The sequence below is a fragment of the Schistocerca serialis genome, chromosome 3, assembly GCF_023864345.2.
Source record: "Schistocerca serialis cubense isolate TAMUIC-IGC-003099 chromosome 3, iqSchSeri2.2, whole genome shotgun sequence".
Classification (NCBI taxonomy): Eukaryota; Metazoa; Arthropoda; class Insecta; order Orthoptera; family Acrididae; genus Schistocerca; species Schistocerca serialis.
Genome location: NC_064640.1, coordinates 1,090,338,563 through 1,090,364,934, shown reverse-complemented (window position 1 = coordinate 1,090,364,934; position 26,372 = coordinate 1,090,338,563).

Here is a 26,372-nt window from a genome sequence, read left to right as displayed (position 1 = left end):
CGGCATCATGCCTTTTCTATTTAATTCCGATGCAATATCTGTGTTTCTTCGTCAATACGAAGGTTAATGGGATACAGTAAACCTGAAGTGAAGCATCGGAATCTGTAACTAGTGTCACAGGAATGGTTCCAAACATAGAGGGTAAGAAGAGCCATTCTTCCTGTACTTAAGTCGGCATTGAGCCTTTTGTATTTAATTCCGATGCAATTTCTGTATTTCGTCGTCAATAAGAAGGTCGAAGGGATATAGTAAACCTGATGTGAAGCATCGGAATCTATAACTAATGTCACAGGAAAGGTTCAAAACATAGACAATAAGAAGAGCCAGTCTTCTTGTACTTAAGTCGGCATTGTGCCTTTTGGATTTAATTCCGATGCAATTTCTGTTACTCGTCGTCAATAAGAGGGTCCAAGGTATACAGCAAACCTGAAGTGAAGCATCGGAATCAATAACTAGAGTCACAGGAATGGTTCAAGACATAGACAGTAAGAAGAGCCAATCTTCTTGTACTTAAGTCGGCATTGTCCTTTTGTAATTAATTCCGATGCAATCTCTGTGTTTCGTCGTCAATAAGAAGGTCAAAGGGATACAGTAAACCTGAAGTGAAGCATCGGAATCTATAACTAGTCTCACAGAAATGGTTCAAAACACATGCAGTAAGAAGAGTCAGTCTTCTTGTACTTAATTCGGCATTGTACCTTTTGTATTTAGTTCCGATGCAATTTCTGTGTTTCGTCGTCAATACGAAGGTGCAAGGGATACAGTAAACCTGAAGTGAAGCTTCGGAATCTGTAACTAGTGTCTCAGGAATGGTTCAAATCATAGACATTAAGAAGAGCCTGTCTTCTTGTACTTAAGTCGGCATTGTGCCCTTTGTTTTTAATTCCGATGCAATTTCTGTGTTTCGTCGTCAATAAGAAGGTCCAACGGATACAGTAAACCTGAAGTGAAGCATCGGAATCTATAACTAGTGTCACAGGAATGGTTGAAAACATAGACAGTAAGAAGAGCCAGTCTTCTTGTATTTAAGTCGGCATTGTGCCCTTTGTATTTAATTCCGATGCAATTTCTGTGCTTCGTCGTCAATAAGAAGGTCCAAGGGATGCAGTAAATCTGAAGTGAAGCATCGGAATCTATAAGTAGTGTCTCAGGAATGGTTCAAATCTTAGACAGTAAGAAGAGCCAGTCTTCTTGTACTCAAGTCAGCATTGTGCCTTTTGTATTTAATTCCAATGCAATTTCTGGGTTTCGTCGCAATAAGAAGGTCAAAGGGATATAGTTAAGCTGAAGTGAAGCATCGGAACCTATAACTAGTGTCACAGGAATAGTTCAAAGCATAGAGAGTAAGAAGAGCTAGTCGTCTTGTACTTATGTCGGCATTGGGCCTTTAGTATTTAATTCCAATGCAATTTCTGTGTTTCGTCGTCAATAAGAAGGTCCAAGGGATACAGTAAACCTGACGTGAAGCATCGGAATCTATAACTAGTGTCACAGAAATGGTTCAAACATAGACAGTAAGAAGAGCCAGTCTTCTTGTACTTAAGTCGGAATTGTGCCTTTTCTATTTCATTCCGATGCAATTTCTGTGTTTAGTCGTCAATAAGAAGGATGAAGCGATACAGTAAACCTGAAGTGAAGCATCGGAATCTATAACTAGTGTCACAGGAATGGTTCAAAACATAGACAGTAAGAAGAGCCAGTCTGCCTGTACTTAAGTCGGCATTGTGCCCTTTGTTTTTAATTCCGATGCAATTTCTGTGTTTCGTCGTCAATACGAAGGTGCAAGGTATACCGTAGACATATAGTGAAGCATCGGAATCAAAAACTGGTCTTACATGAAATGTTCAAATCATAGACAGTAAGAAGAGCCAGTCTTCCTGTACTTAAGTCGGCATTGTGCCCTATTATTTTTAATTCCGATGCAATTTCTGTGTTTCGTCGTCAATACGAAGGTGCAAGGGATACAGTAAACCTGAAGTGAAGGTTCGGAATCTATAACTAGTATCTCAGGAATGGTTCAAATCATAGACATTAAGAAGAGCCAGTCTTCTTGTACTTAAGTCGGCATTGTGCTATTTGTTTTTATTTCCGATGCAATTTCTGTGTTTCGTCGTCAATAAGAAGGTCCAACGGATAATGTAAACCTGAAGTGAAGCATCGGAATCTATAACTAGTGTCACAGGAATGGATCAAACATGGACAGTAAGAAGAGCCAGTCTTCTTGTACTTAAGTCGGCATTTTGCCTTTTGTATTTCATTCCGAAGCAATTCCTGTGTTTCGTCCTCAATAAGAAGGTCCAAGGGATACAGTAAACCTGAAGTGAAGCATCAGAATCTATAACTAGTGTCACTGGAATGGTTCAAAACATAGACAGTATGAAGAGCCACTCTTCTTGTACTTCAGTCGGCATTGTGCCTTTTGTATTCAATTCCGATGCAACTTCAGTGTTTCATCGTCAATAAGAAGGTCCAAGAGATACCGTAGACATATAGTGAAGCATCGGAATCAAAAACTGGTCTCACATGAAATGTTCAAAACATAGACAGTAAGAAGAGCCAGTCTTCTTGTACTTAAGTCGGCATTGTCCTTTGTATTTAATTCCGATGCAATTGCTGTGTATCGTCGTCAATAAGAAGGTCCAAGGGATACATTTAACCAGAAGTGAGGCATCGGAATCTATAACTAGTGTCACAGGAATGGTTCAAAACATAGGCAGTAAGAAGAGTCAGTCTTCTTGTACTTAATTCGGCATTGTACCTTTTGTATTTAATTCCGATGCAATTTCTGTGCTTCGTCGTCAATAAGAAGGTCCAAGGGATGCAGAAAATCTGAAGTGAAGCATCGGAATCTATATCTAGTGTCTCAGGAATGGTTCAAATCTTAGACAGTAAGAAGAGCCAGTCTTCTTGTACTTAAGTCGGCATTTTCCCTTTTGTATTTAATTCCGATGAAATTTCTGTGTTTCGTCGTCAATAAGAAGGTCCAAGGGCTACAGTTAACCTGATGTGAAGCATCGGAATCTATAACTAGTGTCACAGGAATGGTTCAAAACATAGGCAGTAAGAAGAGTCAGTCTTCTTGTACTTAATTCGGTATTGTATCGTTTGTATTTAATTCAGATGCAATATCTGTGTTTCGTCGTCAATAAGAAGGTCCAAGGGATACAGTTTACCTGATGTGAAGCATCGGAATCTAGAAGTTGTGTCACAGGAATGGTTCAAAACATAGACAGTAAGAAGAGCCAGTCTTCTTGTATTTAAGTCGCATTTTGCCCTTTGTATTTAATTCCGATGCAATTTCTGTGTTTCATCGTCTATAAGAAAGTCACAGGGATACAGTAAACCAGAAGTGAAGCATCGGAATCTATAACTAGTGACACAGGAATGGTTCAAAACATAGACAGTAAGAAGAGTCAGTCTTCTTGTACTTAAGTCGGCATTGTGCCTTTTGTATTTAATTCCGACTCAATTTCTGTGTTTCGTCTTCAACAAGTAGGTCCAAGGGATACAGTAAACCTGAAGTGAAGCATCGGAATCCATAACTAGTGTCACAGGAATGGTTCAAAATATAGACAGTAAGAAGAGCCAGTCTTCTTGTACTTAAGTCGGCATTGTGCCTTTTGAATTTAATTCCGATGCAATTTCTGTGTTTCGTCGCAATAAGAAGGTCCAAGGGATACAGTTAACCTGAAGTGAAGCATCGGAACCTATAACTAGTGTCACAGGAATAGTTCAAAGCATAGAGAGTAAGAAGAGCTAGTCGTCTTGTACTTAAGTCGGCATTGGGCCTTTAGTATTTAATTCCAATGCAATTTCTGTGTTTCGTCGTCAATAAGAAGGTCAAAGGGATACAGTAAACCTGACGTGAAGCATCGGAATCTATAACTAGTGTCACAGAAATGGTTCAAAACATAGACAGTAAGAAGAGCCAGTCTGATTGTACTTAAGTCGGAATTGTGCCTTTTCTATTTCATTCCGATGCAATTTCTGTGTTTAGTCGTCAATAAGGAGGATGAAGGGATACAGTAAACCTGAAGTGAAGCATCGGAATCTATAACTAGTATCACAGGAATGCTTCAAAACATAGACAGTAAGAAGAGCCAGTCTTCCTGTACTTAAGTCGGCATTGTGCCTTTTGTATTTAATTCCGATGCAATTTCTGTGTTTCGTCGTCAATACGAAGGTGCAAGGGATACAGTATACCTGAAGTGAAGCTTCGGAATCTAAAACTAGTGTCTCAGGAATGGTTCAAATCATAGACATTAAGAAGAGGCAGTCTTCTTGTACTTAAGTCGGCATTGTGCCCTTTGTTTTTAATTCCGATGCAATTTCTGTGTTTCGTCGTCAATAAGAAGGTCCAACGGATACATTTAACCAGAAGTGAGGCATCGGAATCTATAACTAGTGTCACAGAAATTTTTCAAAACATAGGCAGTAAGAAGAGTCAGTCTTCTTGTACTTAATTCGGCATTGTACCTTTTGTATTTAATTCCGATGCAATTTCTATGCTTCGTCGTCAATAAGAAGGTCCAAGGGATACAGTAAACCTAACGTGAAGCATCGGAATCTATAACTAGTGTCACAGAAATGGTTCAAAACATAGACAGTAAGACGAGCCAGTCTTCTTGTACTTAAGTCGGAATTGTGCCTTTTCTATTTCATTCCGATGCAAATTCTGTGTTTAGTCGTCAATAAGAAGGATGAAGGGATACAGTAAACCTGAAGTGAAGCATCGGAATCTATAACTAATGTCACAGGAATGGTTCAAAACATAGACAGTAAGAAGAGCCAGTCTTCCTGTACTTAAGTCAGCATTGTGCCCTTTGTTTTTAATTCCGATGCAATTTCAGTGTTTCGTCGTCAATACGAAGGTGCAAGGGATACAGTAAACCTGAAGTGAAGCTTCGGAATCTATAACTAGTATCTCAGGAATGGTTCAAATCATAGACATTAAGAAGAGCCAGTCTTCTTGTACTTAAGTCGGCTTTGTGCTCTTTGTTTTTAATTCCGATGCAATTTCTGTGTTTCGTCGTCAATAAGAAGGTCCAACGGATAATGTAAACCTGAAGTGAAGCATCGGAATCTATAACTAGTGTTGTGTCGGTATCTGGGCCGACACCGTGAAGTTGAGATGGCTGAAAAGGCAAGCTAGACTAACGCAGACGGGCGTGAAGTACTGGAACAGGATACGTAATTAATGTTAGGAAGAAAGTACGGAGCAGGTTTAATACTTAACTTTACTCATTCCTTTGTGGTACATCGATCTTGACGATACACAGGAGACTTTAAGTACAATCACGGTATGGCTAATGGCGCCTTGCTAGTTCGTAGCCATTAACTTAGCTGATGGCTATTCTGTCTCTCGGCTAATGAGAGAGAAAGGCTTCGTACATCTGGTCGGTAGCTAATTTCTCGTACAACTGGGGCGAGTGCTCTCTCGTATCACGAGACCTGCGTTGGTGGTGGCGCTAGGTCTGCGATTACACAGTGGCGACACGCGGGTCCGACATGTACTAAATGGACCGCGGCCGATTTAAGCTACCACCTAGCAAGTGTGGTGTCTGGCGGTGACACCACAACTAGTGTCACAGGAATGGTTGAAAACTTAGACAGTAAGAAGAGCCAATCTTCTTGTATTTAAGTCGGCATTGTGCCCTTTGTATTTAATTCCGATTCAATTTCTGTGTTTCGTCGTCAATAAGAAGGACCTAGGGATACATTAAACCTGAAGTGAAGCATCGGAATCTATAACTAGTGTCACGGGAATGGTTCAAACATGGACAGTAAGAAGAGCCAGTCTTCTTGTACTTAAGTCGGCATTTTGCCTTTTGTATTTCATTCCGAAGCAATTCCAGTGTTTCGTCCTCAATAAGAAGGTCCAAGGGATACAGTAAACCTGAAGTGAAGCATCGGAATCTATAACTAGTGTCTCAGGAATGGTTCAAATCTTAGACAGTAAGAAGAGCCAGTCTCCTTGTAATTAAGTCTCATTGTGCCTTTTGTATTTAATTCCGATGCAATTTCTGTGTTTCATCGTCTATAAGAAAGTCAGCGGGATACAGTAAACCTGAAGTGAAGCATCGGAATCTATAACTAGTGATACAGGAATGGTTCAAAACATAGACAGTAAGAAGAGTCAGTCTTCTTGTACTTAAGTCGGCATTGTGCCTTTTATATTTAATTCCGATGCAATTTCTGTGTTTCGTCTTCAACAAGTAGGTCCAAGGGATACAGTAAACCTGAAGTGAAGCATCGGAATCCATAACTAGTGTCACAGGAATGGTTCAAAATATAGACAGTAAGAAGAGCCAGTCTTCTTGTACTTAAGTCGGCATTTTCCCTTTTGTATTTAATTCCGATGAAATTTCTGTGTTTCGTCGTCAATAAGAAGGGCCAAGGGCTACAGTTAACCTGATGTGAAGCATCGGAATCTATAACTAGTGTCACAGGAATGGTTCAAAACATAGGCAGTAAGAAGAGTCAGTCTTCTTGTACTTAATTCGGCATTGTATCGTTTGTATTTGATTCAGATGCAATTTCTGTGTTTCGTCGTCAGTAAGAAGGTCCAAGGGATACAGTTTACCTGATGTGAAGCATCGGAATCTAGAAGTAGTGTCACAGGAATGGTTCAAAACATAGACAGTAAGAAGAGCCAGTCTTCTTGTAATTAAGTCTCATTTTGCCTTTTGTATTTAATTCCGATGCAATTTCTGTGTTTCATCGTCTATAAGAAAGTCACAGGGATACAGTAAACCTGACGTGAAGCATCTGAATCAATAACTAGTGACACAGGAATGCTTCAAAACATAGACAGTAAGAAGAGTCAGTCTTCTTGTACTTAAGTCGGCATTGTGCCTTTTGTATTTAATTCCGACGCAATTTCTGTGTTTCGTCTTCAACAAGTAAGTCCAAGGGATACAGTAAACCTGAAGTGAAGCATCGGAATCCATAACTAGTGTCACAGGAATGGTTCAAAATATAGACAGTAAGAAGAGCCAGTCTTCTTGTACTTAAGTCGGCATTGTGCCTTTTGTATGTAATTCCGATGCAATTTCTGTGTTTCGTCGCAATAAGAGGGTCCAAGGGATACAGTTAACCTGAAGTGAAGCATCGGAACCTATAACTAGTGTCACAGGAATAGTTCAAAGCATAGAGAGTAAGAAGAGCTAGTCGTCTTGTACTTAAGTCGGCATTGGGCCTTTAGTATTTAATTCCAATGCAATATCTGTGTTTCGTCGTCAATAAGAAGGTCAAAGGGATACAGTAAACCTGACGTGAAGCATCGGAATCTATAACTAGTGTCACAGAAATGGTTCAAAACATAGACTGTAAGAAGAGCCAGTCTGATTGTACTTAAGTCGGAATTGTGCCTTTTCTATTTGATTCCGATGCAATTTCTGTGTTTAGTCGTCAATAAGAAGGATGAAGGGATACAGTAAACCTGAAGTGAAGCATCGGAATCTATAACTAGTGTCACAGGAATGGTTCAAAACATAGACAGTAAGAAGAGCCAGTCTTCCTGTACTTAAGTCGGCATTGTGCCTTTTGTATTTAATTCCGATGCAATTTCTGTGTTTCGTCGTCAATACGAAGGTGCAAGGGATACAGTATACCTGAAGTGAAGCTTCGGAATCTAAAACTAGTGTCTCAGGAATGGTTCGAATCATAAACATTAAGAAGAGCCAGTCTTCATGTACTTAAGTCGGCATTGTGCCCTTTGTTTTTAATTCCGATGCAATTTCTGTGTTTCGTCGTGAATAAGAAGGTCCAACGGATACAGTAAACCTGAAGTGAAGCATCGGAATCTATAACTAGTGTCACAGGAATGGTTGAAAACATAGACAGTAAGAAGAGCCAGTCTTCTTGTATTTAAGTCGGCATTGTGCCCATTGTACTTAATTCCGATTCAATTTCTGTGTTTCGTCGTCAATAAGAAGGACCTAGGGATACATTAAACCTGAAGTGAAGCATCGGAATCTATAACTAGTGTCACAGGAATGGTTCAAACATGGACAGTAAGAAGAGCCAGTCTTCTTGTACTTAAGTCGGCATTTTGCCTTTTGTATTTCATTCCGAAGCAATTCCTGTGTTTCGTCCTCAATAAGAAGGTCCAAGGGATACAGTAAACCTGAATTGAAGCATCGGAATCTATAACTAGTGTCTCAGGAATGGTTCAAATCTTAGACAGTAAGAAGAGCCAGGCTCCTTGTAATTAAGTCTCATTGTGCCTTTTGTATTTAATTCCGATGCAATTTCTGTGTTTCATCGTCTATAAGAAAGTCAGCGGGATACAGTAAACCTGAAGTGAAGCATCGGAATCTATAACTAGTGATACAGGAATGGTTCAAAACATAGACAGTAAGAGGAGTCAGTCTTCTTGTACTTAAGTCGGCATTATGCCTTTTATATTTAATTCCGATGCAATTTCTGTGTTTCGTCTTCAACAAGTAGGTCCAAGGGATACAGTAAACCTGAAGTGAAGCATCGGAATCCATAACTAGTGTCACAGGTATGGTTCAAAATATAGACAGTAAGAAGAGCCAGGCTTCTTGTACTTAAGTCGGCATTGTGCCTTTTGTATTTAATTCCGATGCAATTTCTGTGTTTCGTCGCAATAAGAAGGTCAAAGGGATACAGTTAACCTGAAGTGAAGCATCGGAATCTATAACTAGTGTCACAGGAATAGTTCAAAGCATAGAGAGTAAGAAGAGCTAGTCGTCTTGTACTTATGTCGGCATTGGGCCTTTAGTATTTAATTCCAATGCGATTTCTGTGTTTCGTCGTCAATAAGAAGTTCCAAGGGATACAGTAAACCTGACGTGAAGTATCGGAATCTATAACTAGTGTCACAGAAATGGTTCAATACATAGACAGTAAGAAGAGCCAGTCTTCTTGTACTTAAGTCGGAGTTGTGCCTTTTCTATTTCATTCCGATGCAATTTCTGTGTTTAGTCGTCAATAAGAAGGATGAAGGGATACAGTAAACCTGAGGTGAAGCATCGGAATCTATAACTAGTGTCACAGGAATGGTTCAAAACATAGACAGTATGAAGAGCCAGTCTTCTTGTACTTAAGTCGGCATTGTGCTCTTTGTTTTTAATTCCGATGCAATTTCTGTGTTTCGTCGTCAATAAGAAGGTCCAACGGATACAGTAAACCTGAAGTGAAGCATCGGAATCTATAACTAGTGTCACAGGAATGGTTGAAAACATAGACAGTAAGACGTGCCATTCTTCTTGTATTTAAGTCGGCATTGTGCCCTTTGTATTTAATTCTGATTCAATTTCTGTGTTTGGTCGTCAATAAGAAGGACCTAGGGATACATTAAACCTGAAGTGAAGCATCGGAATCTATAACTAGTGTCACAGGCATGGTTCAAACATGGACAGTAAGAAGAGCCAGTCTTCTTGTACTTAAGTCGGCATTTTGCCTTTTGTATTTCATTCCGAAGCAATTCCAGTGTTTCGTCCTGAATAAGAAGGTCCAAGGGATACAGTAAACCTGAAGTGAAGCATCGGAATCTATAACTAGTGTCACTGGAATGGTTCAAAACATAGACAGTATGAAGAGCCACTCTTCTTGTACTTCAGTCGGCATTGTGCCTTTTGTATTTCATTCCGATGCAACTTCTGTGTTTCATCGTCAATAAGAAGGTCCAAGAGATACCATAGACATATAGTGAAGCATCGGAATCAAAAACTGGTCTCACATGAAATGTTCAAAACATAGACAGTAAGAAGAGCCAGTCTTCTTGTACTTAAGTCGGCATTGTCCTTTTGTATTTAATTCCGATGCAATTGCTGTGTATGGTAGTCAATAAGAAGGTCCAAGGGATACATTTAACCAGAAGTGAGGCATCGGAATCTATAACTAGTGTCACAGGAATGGTTCAAAACATTGGCAGTAAGAAGAGTCAGTCTTCTTGTACTTAAATCGGCATTGTACCTTTTGTATTTAATCCCGATGCAATTTCTGTGCTTCGTCTTCATTAAGAAGGTCCAAGGGCTACAGTTAACCTGATGTGAAGGATCGGAATCTATAACTAGTGTCACAGGAATGGTTCAAAACATAGGCAGTAAGAAGAGTCAGTCTTCTTGTACTTAATTCGGCATTGTATCGTTTGTATTTAATTCAGATGCAATTTCTGTGTTTCGTCGTCAATAAGAAGGTCCAAGGGATACAGTTAACCTGATGTGAAGCATCGGAATCTAGAACTAGTGTCACAGGAATGGTTCAAATCATAGACAGTAAGAAGAGCCAGTCTTCTTGTAATTAAGTCTCATTGTGCCTTTTGTATTTAATTCCGATGCAATTTCTGTATTTCATCGTCTATAAGAAAGTCACAGGGATACAGTAAACCTGAAGTGAAGCATCGGAATCTATAACTAGTGACACAGGAATGGTTCAAAACATAGACAGTAAGAAGAGTCAGTCTTCTTGTACTTAAGTAGGCATTGTGCCTTTTGTATTTAATTCCGATGCAATTTCTGTGTTTCGTCTTCAACAAGTAGGTCCAAGGGATACAGTAAACCTGAAGTGAAGCATCGGAATTTATAACTAGTGTCACAGGAATGGTTCAAAATATAGACAGTAAGAAGAGCCAGTCTTCTTGTACTTAAGTCGGCATTGTGCCTTTTGTATTTAATTCCGATGCAATTTCTGTGTTTCCTCGCAATAAGAAGGTCCAAGGGATACAGTTAACCTGAAGTGAATCATCGGAACCTATAACTAGTGTCACAGGAATAGTTCAAAGCATATAGAGTAAGAAGAGCTAGTCGTCTTGTACTTAAGTTGCCATTGGGCCTTTAGTATTTAATTCCAATGCAATTTCTGTGTTTCGTCGTCAATAAGAAGGTCCAAGGGATACAGTAAACCTGACGTGAAGCATCGGAATCTATAACTAGTGTCACAGAAATGGTTCAAAACATAGACAGTAAGAAGAGCCAATCTGATTGTACTTAAGTCGGAATTGTGCCTTTTCTATTTCATTCCGATGCATTTTCCGTGTTTAGTCGTCAATAAGAAAGATAAAGGGATACAGTAAACCTGAAGTGAAGCATCGGAATCTATAACTAGTGTCACAGGAATGGTTCAAAACATACACAGTAAGAAGAGCCAGTCTTCCTGTACTTAAATCGGCATTGTGCCTTTTGTATTTAATTCCGATGCAATTTCTGTGTTTCGCCGTCAATAAAAACGTCCAAGGGATACAGTATACCTGAAGTGAAGCATCAGAATCTATAACTAGCGTCACAGGAATGGTTCAAAACATAGACAGTAAGAAGAGCCACACTTCTTGTACTTAAGTCGGCATTGTGCCTTTTGTATTTTATTCGGATGCAATTTCTGTGTTTCATCGTCAATAAGAATGTCCACGGGATACAGTAAACATATAGTGAAGCATCGGAATTTAAAACTGGTCTCACAGGAAATGTTCAAAGCATAGTCAGTAAGAAGAGTCAGTCTTCTTGTACTTAATTCGGCATTGTGTCTTTTGTATTTAATTCCGATGCAATTTCTGTGTTTCGTCATCAATAAGAGGGTCCAAGGGATACAGTAAACCTGAAGTGAAGCACAGGAATCTAAAACTAGTGTCACAGAAATGGTTCAAAACATAGACAGTAAGAAGAGCCAGTCTTCTTGTACCTAAGTCGGCATTGTCGTTTTGTAATTGATTCCGATTCAATTGCTGTGTTTCGTCGTCAATAAGAAGGTCCAAGGGATACAGTTAACCAGAAGTGAAGCATCGGAATCTATAACTAACGTCACAGGAATGGTTCAAAACATAGACAGTAAGAAGAGCCAATCTTCTTGTACTTAAGTCGGCATTGTCCTTTTGTAATTAATTCCGATGCAATCTCTGTGTTTCGTCGTCAATAAGAAGGACTAAGGGATACAGTAAACCTGAAGTGAAGCATCGGAATCTATAACTAGTGTCACAGGAATGGTTCAAAATATAGACTGTAAGAAGAGCCAGTCTTCTTGTACTTGCGTCGGCATTGTGCCTTTTGTATTTAATTCCGATGCAATTTCTGTGTTTCGTCGCAATCAGAAGGTCCAAGGGATACAGTAAACCTGAAGTGAAGCATCGGAACCTGATACTAGTGTCACAGGAATAGTTTAAAACATAGAGAGTAAGAAGAGCTAGTCGTCTTGTACTTAAGTGGGCATTGGGCCTTTAGTATTTAATTTCAATGCAATTTCTGTGTTTCCTCGACAATAAGAAGGTCCAAAGGATACAGTAAACCTGAGGTAAAGCATCGGAATCTATAACTAGTGTCACAGAAATGGTTCAAAACATAGACAGTAAGAAGAGGCAGTCTTCTTCTACTTAAGTCGGCATCATGCCTTTTCTATTTAATTCCGATGCAATATCTGTGTTTCTTCGTCAATAAGAAGGTTAATGGGATACAGTAAACCTGAAGTGAAGCATCGGAATCTATAACTACTGTCACAGGAATGGTTCCAAAAATAGACGGTAAGAAGAGCCAGTCTTCCTGTACTTAAGTCGGCATTGAGCCTTTTGTATTTAATTCCGATGCAATTTCTGTATTTCGTCGTCAACAAGAAGGTCGAAGAGATACAGTAAACCTAATGTGAAGCATCGGAATCTATAACTAATGTCACAGGAAAGGTTCAAAACATAGAAATTAAGAAGAGCCGGTCTTCTTCTACTTAAGTTGGCATTGTGCCTTTTGGATTTAATTCCGATGCAATTTCTGTTATTCGTCGTCAATAAGAGGGTCCAAGGTATACAGCAAACCTGAAGTGAAGCATCGGAATCAATAACTAGAGTCACAGGAATGGTTCAAGACATAGACAGTAAGAAGAGCCAATCTTCTTGTACTTAAGTCGGCATTGTCCTTTTGTAATTAATTCCGATGCAATCTCTGTGTTTCGTCGTCAATAAGAAGGACTAAGGGATACAGTAAACCTGAAGTGAAGCATCGGAATCAATAACTAGTGTCACAGAAATGGTTCAAAACACATGCAGTAAGAAGAGTCAGTCTTCTTGTACTTAATTCGGCATTGTACCTTTTGTATTTAGTTCCGATGCAATTTATGTGTTTCGTCGTCAATACGAAGGTGCAAGGGATACAGTAAACTTGAAGTGAAGCTTCGGAATCTAGAAGTAGTGTCACAGGAATGGTTCAAAACATAGACAGTAAGAAGAGCCAGTCTTCTTGTAATTAAGTCTCATTTTGCCTTTTGTATTTAATTCCGATGTAATTTCTGTGTTTCATCGTCTATAAGAAAGTCACAGGGATACAGTAAACCTGAAGTGAAGCATCTGAATCAATAACTAGTGACACAGGAATGGTTCAAAACATAGACAGTAAGAAGAGTCAGTCTTCTTGTACTTAAGTCGGCATTGTGCCTTTTGTATTTAATTCCGACGCAATTTCTGTGTTTCGTCTTCAACAAGTAAGTCCAAGGGATACAGTAAGCCTGAAGTGAAGCATCGGAATCCATAACTAGTGTCACAGGAATGGTTCAAAATATAGACAGTAAGAAGAGCCAGTCTTCTTGTACTTAAGTCGGCATTGTGCCTTTTGTATTTAATTCCGATGCAATTTCTGTGTTTAGTCGCAATAAGAAGGTCCAAGGGATACAGTTAACCTGAAGTGAAGCATCGGAACCTATAACTAGTGTCACAGGAATAGTTCAAAGCATAGAGAGTAAGAAGAGCTAGTCGTCTTGTACTTAAGTCGGCATTGGGCCTTTAGTATTTAATTCCAATGAAATTTCTGTGTTTCGTCGTCAATAAGAAGGTCAAAGGGATACAGTAAACCTGAAGTGAAGCATCGGAATCTATAACTAGTGTCACAGGAATGGTTCAAAACATAGACAGTAAGAAGAGCCAGTCTTCCTGTACTTAAGTCGGCATTGTGCCTTTTGTATTTAATTCCGATGCAATTTCTGTGTTTCGTCGTCAATACGAAGGTGCAAGGGATACAGTAAACCTGAAGTGAAGCTTCGGAATCTAAAACTAGTGTCTCAGGAATGGTTCAAATCATAGACATTAAGAAGAGCCAATCTTCTTGTACTTAAGTCGGCATTGTGACCTTTTTTTTTAATTCCGATGCTATTTCTGTGTTTCGTCGTCAATAAGAAGGTCCAACGGATACAGTAAACCTGAAGTGAAGCATCGGAATCTATAACTAGTGTCACAGGAATGGTTGAAAACATAGACAGTAAGAAGAGCCAGTCTTCTTGTTTTTAAGTCGGCATTGTGCCCATTGTATTTAATTCCGATTCAATTTCTGTGTTTCGTCGTCAATAAGAAGGACCTAGGGATACATTAAACCTGAAGTGAAGCATCGGAATCTATAACTAGTGTCACAGGAATGGTTCAAACATGGACAGTAAGAAGAGCCAGTCTGATTGTACTTAAGTCGGAATTGTGCCTTTTCTATTTGATTCCGATGCAATTTCTGTGTTTAGTCGTCAATAAGAAGGATGAGGGGATACAGTAAACCTGAAGTGAAGCATCGGAATCTATAACTAGTGTCACAGGAATGGTTCAAAACATAGACAGTAAGAAGAGCCAGTCTTCCTGTACTTAAGTCGGCATTGTGCCTTTTGTATTTAATTCCGATGCAATTTCTGTGTATCGTCGTCAATACGAAGGTGCAAGGGATACAGTAAACCTGAAGTGAAGCTTCGGAATCTAAAACTAGTGTCTCAGGAATGGTTCAAATCTTAGACAGTAAGAAGAGCCAGTCTCCTTGTAATTAAGTCTCATTGTGCCTTTTGTATTTAATTCCGATGCAATTTCTGTGTTTCGTCGTCAATAAGAAGGTCAAAGGGATACAGTAAACCTGACGTGAAGCATCGGAATCTATAACTAGTGTCACAGAAATGGTTCAAAACATTGACAGTAAGAAGAGCCAGTCTGATTGTACTTAAGTCGGAATTGTGCCTTTTCTATTTGATTCCGATGCAATTTCTGTGTTTAGTCGTCAATAAGAAGGATGAAGGGATACAGTAAACCTGAAGTGAAGCATCGGAATCTATAACTAGTGTCACAGGAATGGTTCAAAACATAGACAGTAAGAAGAGCCAGTCTTCCTGTACTTAAGTCGGCATTGTGCCTTTTGTATTTAATTCCGATGCAATTTCTGTGTTTCGTCGTCAATACGAAGGTGCAAGGGATACAGTAAACCTGAAGTGAAGCTTCGGAATCTAAAACTAGTGTCTCAGGAATGGTTCAAATCTTAGACAGTAAGAAGAGCCAGTCTCCTTGTAATTAAGTCTCATTGTGCCTTTTGTATTTAATTCCGATGCAATTTCTGTGTTTCATCGTCTATAAGAAAGTCAGCGGGATACAGTAAACCTGAAGTGAAGCATCAGAATCTATAACTAGTGATACAGGAATGGTTCAAAACATAGACAGTAAGAGGAGTCAGTCTTCTTGTACTTAAGTCGGCATTGTGCCTTTTATATTTAATTCCGATGCAATTTCTGTGTTTCGTCTTCAACAAGTAGGTCCAAGGGATACAGTAAACCTGAAGTGAAGCATCGGAATCCATAACTAGTGTCACAGGTATGGTTCAAAATATAGACAGTAAGATGAGCCAGGCTTCTTGTACTTAAGTCGGCATTGTGCCTTTTGTATTTAATTCCGATGCAATTTCTGTGTTTCGTCGCAATAAGAAGGTCAAAGGGATACAGTTAACCTGAAGTGAAGCATCGGAACCTATAACTAGTGTCACAGGAATAGTTCAAAGCATAGAGAGTAAGAAGAGCTAGTCGTCTTGTACTTATGTCGGCATTGGGCCTTTAGTATTTAATTCCAATGCGATTTCTGTGTTTCGTCGTCAATAAGAAGTTCCAAGGGATACAGTAAACCTGACGTGAAGTATCGGAATCTATAACTAGTGTCACAGAAATGGTTCAATACATAGACAGTAAGAAGAGCCAGTCTTCTTGTACTTAAGTCGGAGTTGTGCCTTTTCTATTTCATTCCGATGCAATTTCTGTGTTTAGTCGTCAATAAGAAGGATGAAGGGATACAGTAAACCTGAGGTGAAGCATCGGAATCTATAACTAGTGTCACAGGAATGGTTCAAAACATAGACAGTATGAAGAGCCAGTCTTCTTGTACTTAAGTCGGCATTGTGCTCTTTGTTTTTAATTCCGATGCAATTTCTGTGTTTCGTCGTCAATAAGAAGGTCCAACGGATACAGTAAACCTGAAGTGAAGCATCGGAATCTATAACTAGTGTCACAGGAATGGTTGAAAACATAGACAGTAAGAAGTGCCATTCTTCTTGTATTTAATTCGGCAATGTGCCCTTTGTATTTAATTCCGATTCAATTTCTGTGTTTCGTCGTCAATAAGAAGGACCTAGGGATACATTAAACCTGAAGTGAAGCATCGGAATCTATAACTAGTGTCACAGGCATGGTTCAAACATGGACAGTAAGAAGAGCCAGTCTTCTTGTACTTAAGTCGGCATTTTGCCTTTTGTATTTCATTCCGAAGCAATTCCAGTGTTTCGTCCTCAATAAGAAGGTCCAAGGGATACAATAAACCTGAAGTGAAGCATCTGAATCTATAACAAGTGTCACTGGAATGGTTCAAAACATAGACAGTATGAAGAGCCACTCTTCTTGTACTTCAGTCGGCATTGTGCCTTTTGTATTTAATTCCGATGCAACTTCTGTGTTTAATCGTCAATAAGAAGGTCCTAGAGATACCGTAGACATATAGTGAAGCATCGGAATCAAAAACTGGTCTCACATGAAATGTTCAAAACATAGACAGTAAGAAGAGCCAGTCTTCTTGTTCTTAAGTCGGCATTGTCCTTTTGTATTTAATTCCGATGCAATTGCTGTGTATCGTAGTCAATAAGAAGGTCCAAGGGATACATTTAACCAGAAGTGAGGCATCGGAATCTATAACTAGTGTCACAGGAATGGTTCAAAACATAGGCAGTAAGAAGAGTCAGTCTTCTTGTACTTAAATCGGCATTGTACCTTTTGTATTTAATCCCGATGCAATTTCTGTGCTTCGTCTTCATTAAGAAGATCCAAGGGCTACAGTTAACCTGATGTGAAGCATCGGAATCTATAACTAGTGTCACAGGAATGGTTCAAAACATAGGCAGTAAGAAGAGTCAGTCTTCTTGTACTTAATTCGGCATTGTATCGTTTGTATTTAATTCAGATGCAATTTCTGTGTTTCGTCGTCAATAAGAAGGTCCAAGGGATACAGTTAACCTGATGTGAAGCATCGGAATCTAGAACTAGTGTCACAGGAATGGTTCAAAACATAGACAGTAAGAAGAGCCAGTCTTCTTGTAATTAAGTCTCATTGTGCCTTTTGTATTTAATTCCGATGCAATTTCTGTATTTCATCGTCTATAAGAAAGTCACAGGGATACAGTAAACCTGAAGTGAAGCATCGGAATCTATAACTAGTGACACAGGAATGGTTCAAAACATAGACAGTAAGAAGAGTCAGTCTTCTTGTACTTAAGTAGGCATTGTGCCTTTTGTATTTAATTCCGATGCAATTTCTGTGTGTCGTCTTCAACAAGTAGGTCCAAGGGATACAGTAAACCTGAAGTGAAGCATCGGAATTTATAACTAGTGTCACAGGAATGGTTCAAAATGTAGACAGTAAGAAGAGCCATTCTTCTTGTATTTAATTCGGCAATGTGCCCTTTGTATTTAATTCCAATGCAATTTCTGTGTTTCCTCGCAATAAGAAGGTCCAAGGGATACAGTTAACCTGAAGTGAATCATCGGAACCTATAACTAGTGTCACAGGAATAGTTCAAAGCATATAGAGTAAGAAGAGCTAGTCGTCTTGTACTTAAGTTGCCATTGGGCCTTTAGTATTTAATTCCAATGCAATTTCTGTGTTTCGTCGTCAATAAGAAGGTCCAAGGGATACAGTAAACCTGACGTGAAGCATCGGAATCTATAACTAGTGTCACAGAAATGGTTCAAAACATAGACAGTAAGAAGAGCCAATCTGATTGTACTTAAGTCGGAATTGTGCCTTTTCTATTTCATTCCGATGCATTTTCCGTGTTTAGTCGTCAATAAGAAAGATAAAGGGATACAGTAAACCTGAAGTGAAGCATCGGAATCTATAACTAGTGTCACAGGAATGGTTCAAAACATACACAGTAAGAAGAGCCAGTCTTCCTGTACTTAAATCGGCATTGTGCCTTTTGTATTTTATTCGGAAGCAATTTCTGTGTTTCATCGTCAATAAGAATGTCCACGGGATACAGTAAACATATAGTGAAGTATCGGAATTTAAAACTGGTCTCACAGGAAATGTTCAAAGCATAGTCAGTAAGAAGAGTCAGTCTTCTTGTACTTAATTCGGCATTGTGTCTTTTGTATTTCATTCCGATGCAATTTCTGTGTTTCGTCATCAATAAGAGGGTCCATGGGATACAGTAAACCTGAAGTGAAGCACAGGAATCTAAAACTAGTGTCACAGAAAAGGTTCAAAACATAGACAGTAAGAAGAGCCAGTCTTCTTGTACTTCAGTCGGCATTGTCGTTTTGTATTTGATTCCGATGCAATTGCTGTGTTTCGTCGTCAATAAGAAGGTCCAAGGGATACAGTTAACCAGAAGTGAAGCATCGGAATCCATAACTAACGTCACAGGAATGGTTCAAAACATAGACAGTAAGAAGAGCCAATCTTCTTGTACTTAAGTCGGCATTGTCCTTTTGTAATTAATTCCGATGCAATCTCTGTGTTTTGTCGTCAATAAGAAGGACTAAGGGATACAGTAAACCTGAAGTGAAGCATCGGAATCTATAACTAGTGTCACAGGAATGGTTCAAAACATAGACAGTAAGAAGAGTCAGTCTTCTTGTACTTAAGGCGGCATTGTGCCTTTTGTATTTTATTCCGATGCAATTTCTGTGTTTCGTCTTCAATAAGTATGTCCAAGCGATACAGTAAACCTGAAGTGAAGCATCGGAATTTATAACTAGTGTCACAGGAATGGTTCAAAATATAGACTGTAAGAAGAGCCAGTCTTCTTGTACTTAAGTCGGCATTGTGCCTTTTGTATTTAATTCCGATGCAATTTCTGTGTTTCGTCGCAATCAGAAGGTCCAAGGGATACAGTAAACCTGAAGTGAAGCATCGGAACCTGATACTAGTGTTACAGGAATAGTTTAAAACATAGAGAGTAAGAAGAGCTAGTCGTCTTGTACTTAAGTGGGCATTGGGCCTTTAGTATTTAATTTCAATGCAATTTCTGTGTTTCCTCGTCAATAAGAAGGTCCAAAGGATACAGTAAACCTGAGGTAAAGCATCGGAATCTATAACTAGTGTCACAGAAATGGTTCAAAACATAGACAGTAAGAAGAGGCAGTCTTCTTCTACTTAAGTCGGCATCATGCCTTTTCTATTTAATTCCGATGCAATATCTGTGTTTCTTCGTCAATAAGAAGGTTAATGGGATACAGTAAACCTGGAGTGAAGCATCGGAATCTATAACTACTGTCACAGGAATGGTTCCAAAAATAGACGGTAAGAAGAGCCAGTCTTCCCGTACTTAAGTCGGCATTGAGCCTTTTGTATTTAATTCCGATGCAATTTCTGTATTTCGTCGTCAACAAGAAGGTCGAAGAGATACAGTAAACCTAATGTGAAGCATCGGAATCTATAACTAATGTCACAGGAAAGCTTCAAAACATATACAATAAGAAGAGCCGGTCTTCTTCTACTTAAGTCGGCATTGTGCCTTTTGGATTTAATTCCGATGCAATTTCTGTTATTCGTCGTCAATAAGAGGGTCCAAGGTATACAGCAAACCTGAAGTGAAGCATCGTAATCAATAACTAGAGTCACAGGAATGGTTCAAGACATAGACAGTAAGAAGAGCCAATCTTCTTGTACTTAAGTCGGCATTGTCCTTTTGTAATTAATTCCGATGCAATCTCTGTGTTTCGTCGTCAATAAGAAGGACTAAGGGATACAGTAAACCTGAAGTGAAGCATCGGAATCAATAACTAGTGTCACAGAAATGGTTCAAAACACATGCAGTAAGAAGAGTCAGTCTTCTTGTACTTAATTCGGCATTGTACCTTTTGTATTTAGTTCCGATGCAATTTATGTGTTTCGTCGTCAATACGAAGGTGCAAGGGATACAGTAAACCTGAAGTGAAGCTTCGGAATCTATAACTAGTGTCTCAGGAATGGTTCAAATCATAGACATTAAGAAGAGCCAGTCTTCTTGTACTTAAGTCGGCATTGTGCCCCTTTGTTTTTAATTCCGATGCAATTTCTGTGTTTCGTCGTCAATAAGAAGGTCCAACGGATACAGTAAACCTGAAGTGAAGCATCGGAATCTATAACTAGTGTCACAGGAATGGTTGAAAACATAGACAGTAAGAAGGGCCAGTCTTCTTGTATTTAAGTCGGCATTGTGCCCTTTGTATTTAATTCCGATTCAATTTCTGTGTTTCGTCGTCAATAAGAAGGACCTAGGGATACATTAAACCTGAAGTGAAGCATCGGAATCCATAACTAGTGTCACAGGAATGGTTCAAACATGGACAGTAAGAAGAGCTAGTCTTCTTGAACCTAAGTCATAATTTTGCCTTTTGTATTTCATTCCGAAGCAATTCCTGTGTTTCGTCCTCAATAAGAAGGTCTAAGGGATACAGTAAACCTGACGTGAAGCATCGGAATCTATAACTAGTGTCACAGGAATGTTTCAAAACATAGACAGTAAGAAGAGCCACACTTCTTGTACTTAAGTCGGCATTGTGCCTTTTGTATTTTATTCCGATGCAATTTCTGTGTTTCATCGTCAATAAGAAGGTCCACGGGATACAGTAAACAGATAGTGAAGCATCGGAATTTAATACTGGTCTCACAGGAAATGTTCAAAACATAGTCAGTAAGAAGAGTCAGTCTTCTTGTACTTAATCCGCCATTGTGCCTTTTGATTTTAATTCCGATGCAACTTCTGTGTTTCATCGTCAATAAGAAGGTCCAAGAGATACAGTAGACATATAGTGAAGCATCGGAATCAAAAACTGGTCTCACATGAAATGATCAAAACATAGTCAGTAAGAAGAGTCAGTCTTCTTGTACTTAAGTCGGCATTGTGTCTTTTGTATTTAATTCTGATGCAATTTCTGTGTTTCGTCATCAATAAGGGGATCCAAGGGATACAGTAAACCTGAAGTGAAGCATAGGAATCTAGAACTAGTGTCACAGAAATGGTTCAAAACATAGACAGTAAGAAGAGTCAGTCTTCTTGTACTTAAGTCGGCATTGTCCTTTTGTATTTGATTCCGATGCAATTGCTGTGTTTCTTCGTCAATGAGAAGGTCCAAGGGATACAGTTAACCAGAAGTGAAGCATCGGAATCTATAACTAGTGTCACAGGAATGGTTCAAAACATAGGGAGTAAGAAGAGTCAGTCTTCTTGTACTTAAGTCGGCATTGTACCTTTTGTATTAAATTCCGATGAAATTTCTGTGTTTCGTCGTCAATAGGAAGGTCCAAGGGATACAGTTAACCTGATGTGAAGCATCGGAATCTATAACTAGTGTCACAGGAATGGTTCAAAACATAGACAGTAAGAAGAGCCAGTCTTCTTGTACTTAAGTCTCAATGTGCCATTTGTATTTAATTCCGAAAAAAAATGGCTCTGAGCACTATGGGACTCAACTGCTGAGGTCATTAGTCCCCTAGAACTTAGAACTAGTTAAACCTAACTAACCTAAGGACATCACAAACATCCATGCCCGAGGCAGGATTCGAACCTGCGACCGTAGCGGTCCTGCGGTTCCAGACTGCAGCGCCTTTAACTGCACGGCCACTTCGGCCGGCTTTAATTCCGATGCAATTTCTTTGTTTCATCGTCTATAAGAAAGTCAGAGGGAAACAGTAATCCTGAAGTGAAGCATCGGAATCTATAACTAGTGTCACAGGAATGGTTCAAAACATTGACAGTAAGAAGAGTCAGTCTTCTTGTACTTAAGTCGGCATTGTGCCTTTTGTATTTAATTCCGATGCAATTTCTGTGTTTCGTCTTCAATAAGCAGGTCCAATGGATACAGTAAACCTGAAGTGAAGCATCGGAATTTATAACTAGTGTCACAGGAATCGTTCAAAATATAGACAGTAAGAAGAGCCAGTCTTCTTTTACTTAAGTCGGCATTGTGCCTTTTGTATTTAATTCCGATGCAATTTCTGTGTTTCGTCGCAATCAGAAGGTCCAAGGGATAAAGTAAACCTGAAGTGAAGCATCGGAACCTATAACTAGTGTCACAGGAATAATTCAAAACATAGAGAGTAAGAAGAGCTAGTCGTCTTGTACTTAAGTCGGCATTGGGCCTTTAGTATTTAATTCCAATGCAATTTCTTCGTTTCGTCGTCAATAAGAAGGTCCAAAGGATACAGTAAACCTGAGGTAAAGCATCGGAATCAATAACTAGTGTCACAGAAATGGTTCAAAACATAGACAGTAAAAAGAGGCAGTCTTCTTCTACTTAAGTAGGCATCATGCCTCTTCTATTTAATTCCGATGCAATATCTGTGTTTCTTCGTCAATAAGAAGGTCCATGGGATACAGTAAACCTGAAGTGAAGCATCGGAATCCATAACTAGTGTCACAGGAATGGTTCCAACCATAGACGGTAAGAAGAGCCAGTCTTCCCGTACTTAAGTCGGCATTGAGCCTTTTGTATTTAATTCCGATGCAATATCTATATTTCGTCGTCAATAAGAAGGTCCAAGGGATACAGTAAACCTGATGTGAAGCATCGAAATCTATAACTAATGTCACAGGAATGGTTCAAAACATAGACAATAAGAAGAGACAGTCTTCTTGTACTTAAGTCGGCATTGTACCTTTTGTATTAAATTCCGATGAAATTTCTGTGTTTCGTCGTCAATAAGAAGGTCCAAGGGATACAGTTAACCTGATGTGAAGCATCGGAATCTATAACTAGTGTCACAGGAGTGGTTCAAAGCATAGACAGTAAGAAGAGCCAGTCTTCTTGTACTTAAGTGGGCATTGACCTTTTGTATTTGATTCCGATGCAATTGCTGTGTTTCGTCGTCAATGAGAAGGTCCAAGGGATACAGTTAACAAGAAGTGAAGCATCGGAATCTATAACTAGTGTCACAGGAATGGTTCAAAACATAGGCAGTAAGAAGAGTCAGTCTTCTTGTACTTAAGTCGGCATTGTACCTTTTGTATTAAATTCCGATGAAATTTCTGTGTTTCGTCGTCAATAAGAAGGTCCAAGGGATACAGTTAACCTGAGTGAAGCATCAGAATCTATAACTAGTGTCACAGGAATGGTTCAAAACATAGACAGTGAGAAGAGCCAGTCTTCTTGTACTTAAGTCGGCATTGTGCCTTTTGTATTTAATTCCGATGCAATTTCTGTGTTTCGTCTTCAATAAGTAGGTCCAAGGGGTACAGTAAACCTGAAGTGAAGCATCGGATTTTATAACTAGTGTCACAGGAATGGTTCAAAATATAGACAGTAAGAAGAGCCAGTCTTCTTGTACTTAAGTCGGAATTGTGCCATTTCTATTTCATTCCGATGCAATTTCTTTGTTTAGTCATCAATAAAACGGATGAAGGGATACAGTAAACCTGAAGTGAAGCATCGGAATCTATAACTAGTGTCACAGGAATGGTTCAAAACATAGACAGTAAGAAGAGCCAGTCTTCCTGTACTTAAGTCGGCATTGTGCCTTTTGTATTTAATTCCGATGCAATTTCTGGTTTCGTCGTCAATAAGAAGGTCCAAGGGATACAGTAAACCTGAAGTGAAGCATCGGAATCTATAACTAGTGTCACAGGAATGGTTCAAAACATAGACAGTAAGAAGAGCCACACTTCTTGTACTTAAGTCGGCATTGTGCCTATTGTATTTTATTCCGATGCAATTTCTGTGTTTCATCGTCAATAAGAAGGTCCACGGGATACAGTAAACAGATAGTGAAGCATCGGAATTTAATACTGGTCTCACAGGAAATGTTCAAAACATAGTCAGTAAGAAGAGTCAGTCTTCTTGTACTTAATACGGCATTGTGCCTTTTGATTTTAATTCCGATGCAACTTCTGTGTTTCATCGTCAATAAGAAGGTCCAAGAGATACAGTAGACATATAGTGAAGCATCGGAATCAAAAACTGGTCTCACATGAAATGATCAAAACATAGTCAGTAAGAAGAGTCAGTCTTCTTGTACTTAAGTCGGCATTGTGTCTTTTGTATTTAATTCTGATGCAATTTCTGTGTTTCGTCATCAATAAGGGGGTCCAAGGGATACAGTAAACCTGAAGTGAAGCATAGGAATCTAGAAGTAGTGTCACCGGAAATGTTCAAAACATAGACAGTAAGAAGAGCCGGTCTTCTTGTACTTAAGTCGGCATCGGCCTTTTGTATTTAATTTCAATTCAATATCTCTGTTTCGTCGTCAATAAGAAGGTCCAAGGGATACAGTAAACCTGAAGTGAAGCATCGGAATCTATAACTAGTGTCACAGGAATGGTTCAAAACATAGGGAGTAAGAAGAGTCAGTCTTCTTGTACTTAAGTCGGCATTGTACCTTTTGTATTAAATTCCGATGAAATTTCTGTGTTTCGTCGTCAATAGGAAGATCCAAGCGATACAGTTAACCTGATGTGAAGCATCGGAATCTATAACTAGTGTCACAGGAATGGTTCAAAACATAGACAGTAAGAAGAGCCAGTCTTCTTGTACATAAGTCTCATTGTGCCATTTGTATTTAATTCCGATGCAATTTCTTTGTTTCATCGTCTATAAGAAAGTCAGAGGGATACAGTAAACCTGAAGTGAAGCATCGGTATCTAAAAGTAGTGTCACAGGAATGGTTCAAAACATAGACAGTAAGAAGAGTCAGTCTTCTTGTACTTAAGTCGGCATTGTCCTTTTGTATTTGATTCCGATGCAATTGCTGTGTTTCTTCGTCAATGAGAAGGTCCAATTGATACAGTTAACCAGAAGTGAAGCATCGGAATCTATAACTAGTGTCACAGGAATGGTTCAAAACATAGGGAGTAAGAAGAGTCAGTCTTCTTGTACTTAAGTCGGCATTGTACCTTTTGTATTAAATTCCGATGAAATTTCTGTGTTTCGTCGTCAATAGGAAGATCCAAGCGATACAGTTAACCTGACGTGAAGCATCGGAATCTATAACTAGTGTCACAGGAATGGTTCAAAACATAGACAGTAAGAAGAGCCAGTCTTCTTGTACATAAGTCTCATTGTGCCATTTGTATTTAATTCCGATGCAATTTCTTTGTTTCATCGTCTATAAGAAAGTCAGAGGGATACAGTAAACCTGAAGTGAAGCATCGGTATCTAAAACTAGTGTCACAGGAATGGTTCAAAACATAGACAGTAAGAAGAGTCAGTCTTCTTGTACTTAAATCGGCATTGTGCCTTTTGTATTTAATTCCGATGCAATTTCTGTGTTTTGTCTTCAATAAGTAGGTCCAAGGGATACAGTAAACCTGAAGTGAAGCATCGGAATTTATAACTAGTGTCACAGGAATCGTTCAAAATATAGACAGTAAGAAGAGCCAGTCTTCTTTTACTTAAGTCGGCATTGTGCCTTTTGTATTTAATTCCGATGCAATTTCTGTGTTTCGTCGCAATCAGAAGGTCCAAGGGATACAGTAAACCTGAAGTGAAGCATCGGAACCTATATCTAGTGTCACAGGAATAGTTCAAAACATAGAGAGTAAGAAGAGCTAGTCGTCTTGTACTTAAGTCGGCATTAGGCCTTTAGTATTTAATTCCAATGCAATTTCTGTGTTTCGTCGTCAATAAGAAGGTCCAAGGGATACAGTAAACCTGATGTGAAGCATCGAAATCTATAACTAATGTCACAGGAATGGTTCCAACCATAGACGGTAAGAAGAGCCAGTCTTCCCGTACTTAAGTCGGCATTGAGCCTTTTGTATTTAATTCCGATGCAATTTCTGTATTTCGTCGTCAATAAGAAGGTCCAAGGGATACAGTAAACCTGATGTGAAGCTTCGAAATCTATAACTAATGTCACAGGAATGGTTCAAAACATAGACAATAAGAAGAGCCAGTCTTCTTGTACTTAAGTCGGCATTGTACCTTTTGTATTAAATTCCGATGAAATTTCTGTGTTTCGTCGTCAATAAGAAGGTCCAAGGGATACAGTAAACCTGATGTGAAGCATCGGAATCTATAACTAGTGTAACAGGAATGGTTCAAAGCATAGACAGTAAGAAGAGCCAGTCTTCTTGTACTTAAGTGGGCATTGTCATTTTGTATTTGATTCCGATGCAATTGCTGTGTTTCATCGTCAATGAGAAGGTCCAAGGGATACAGTTAACCAGAAGTGAAGCATC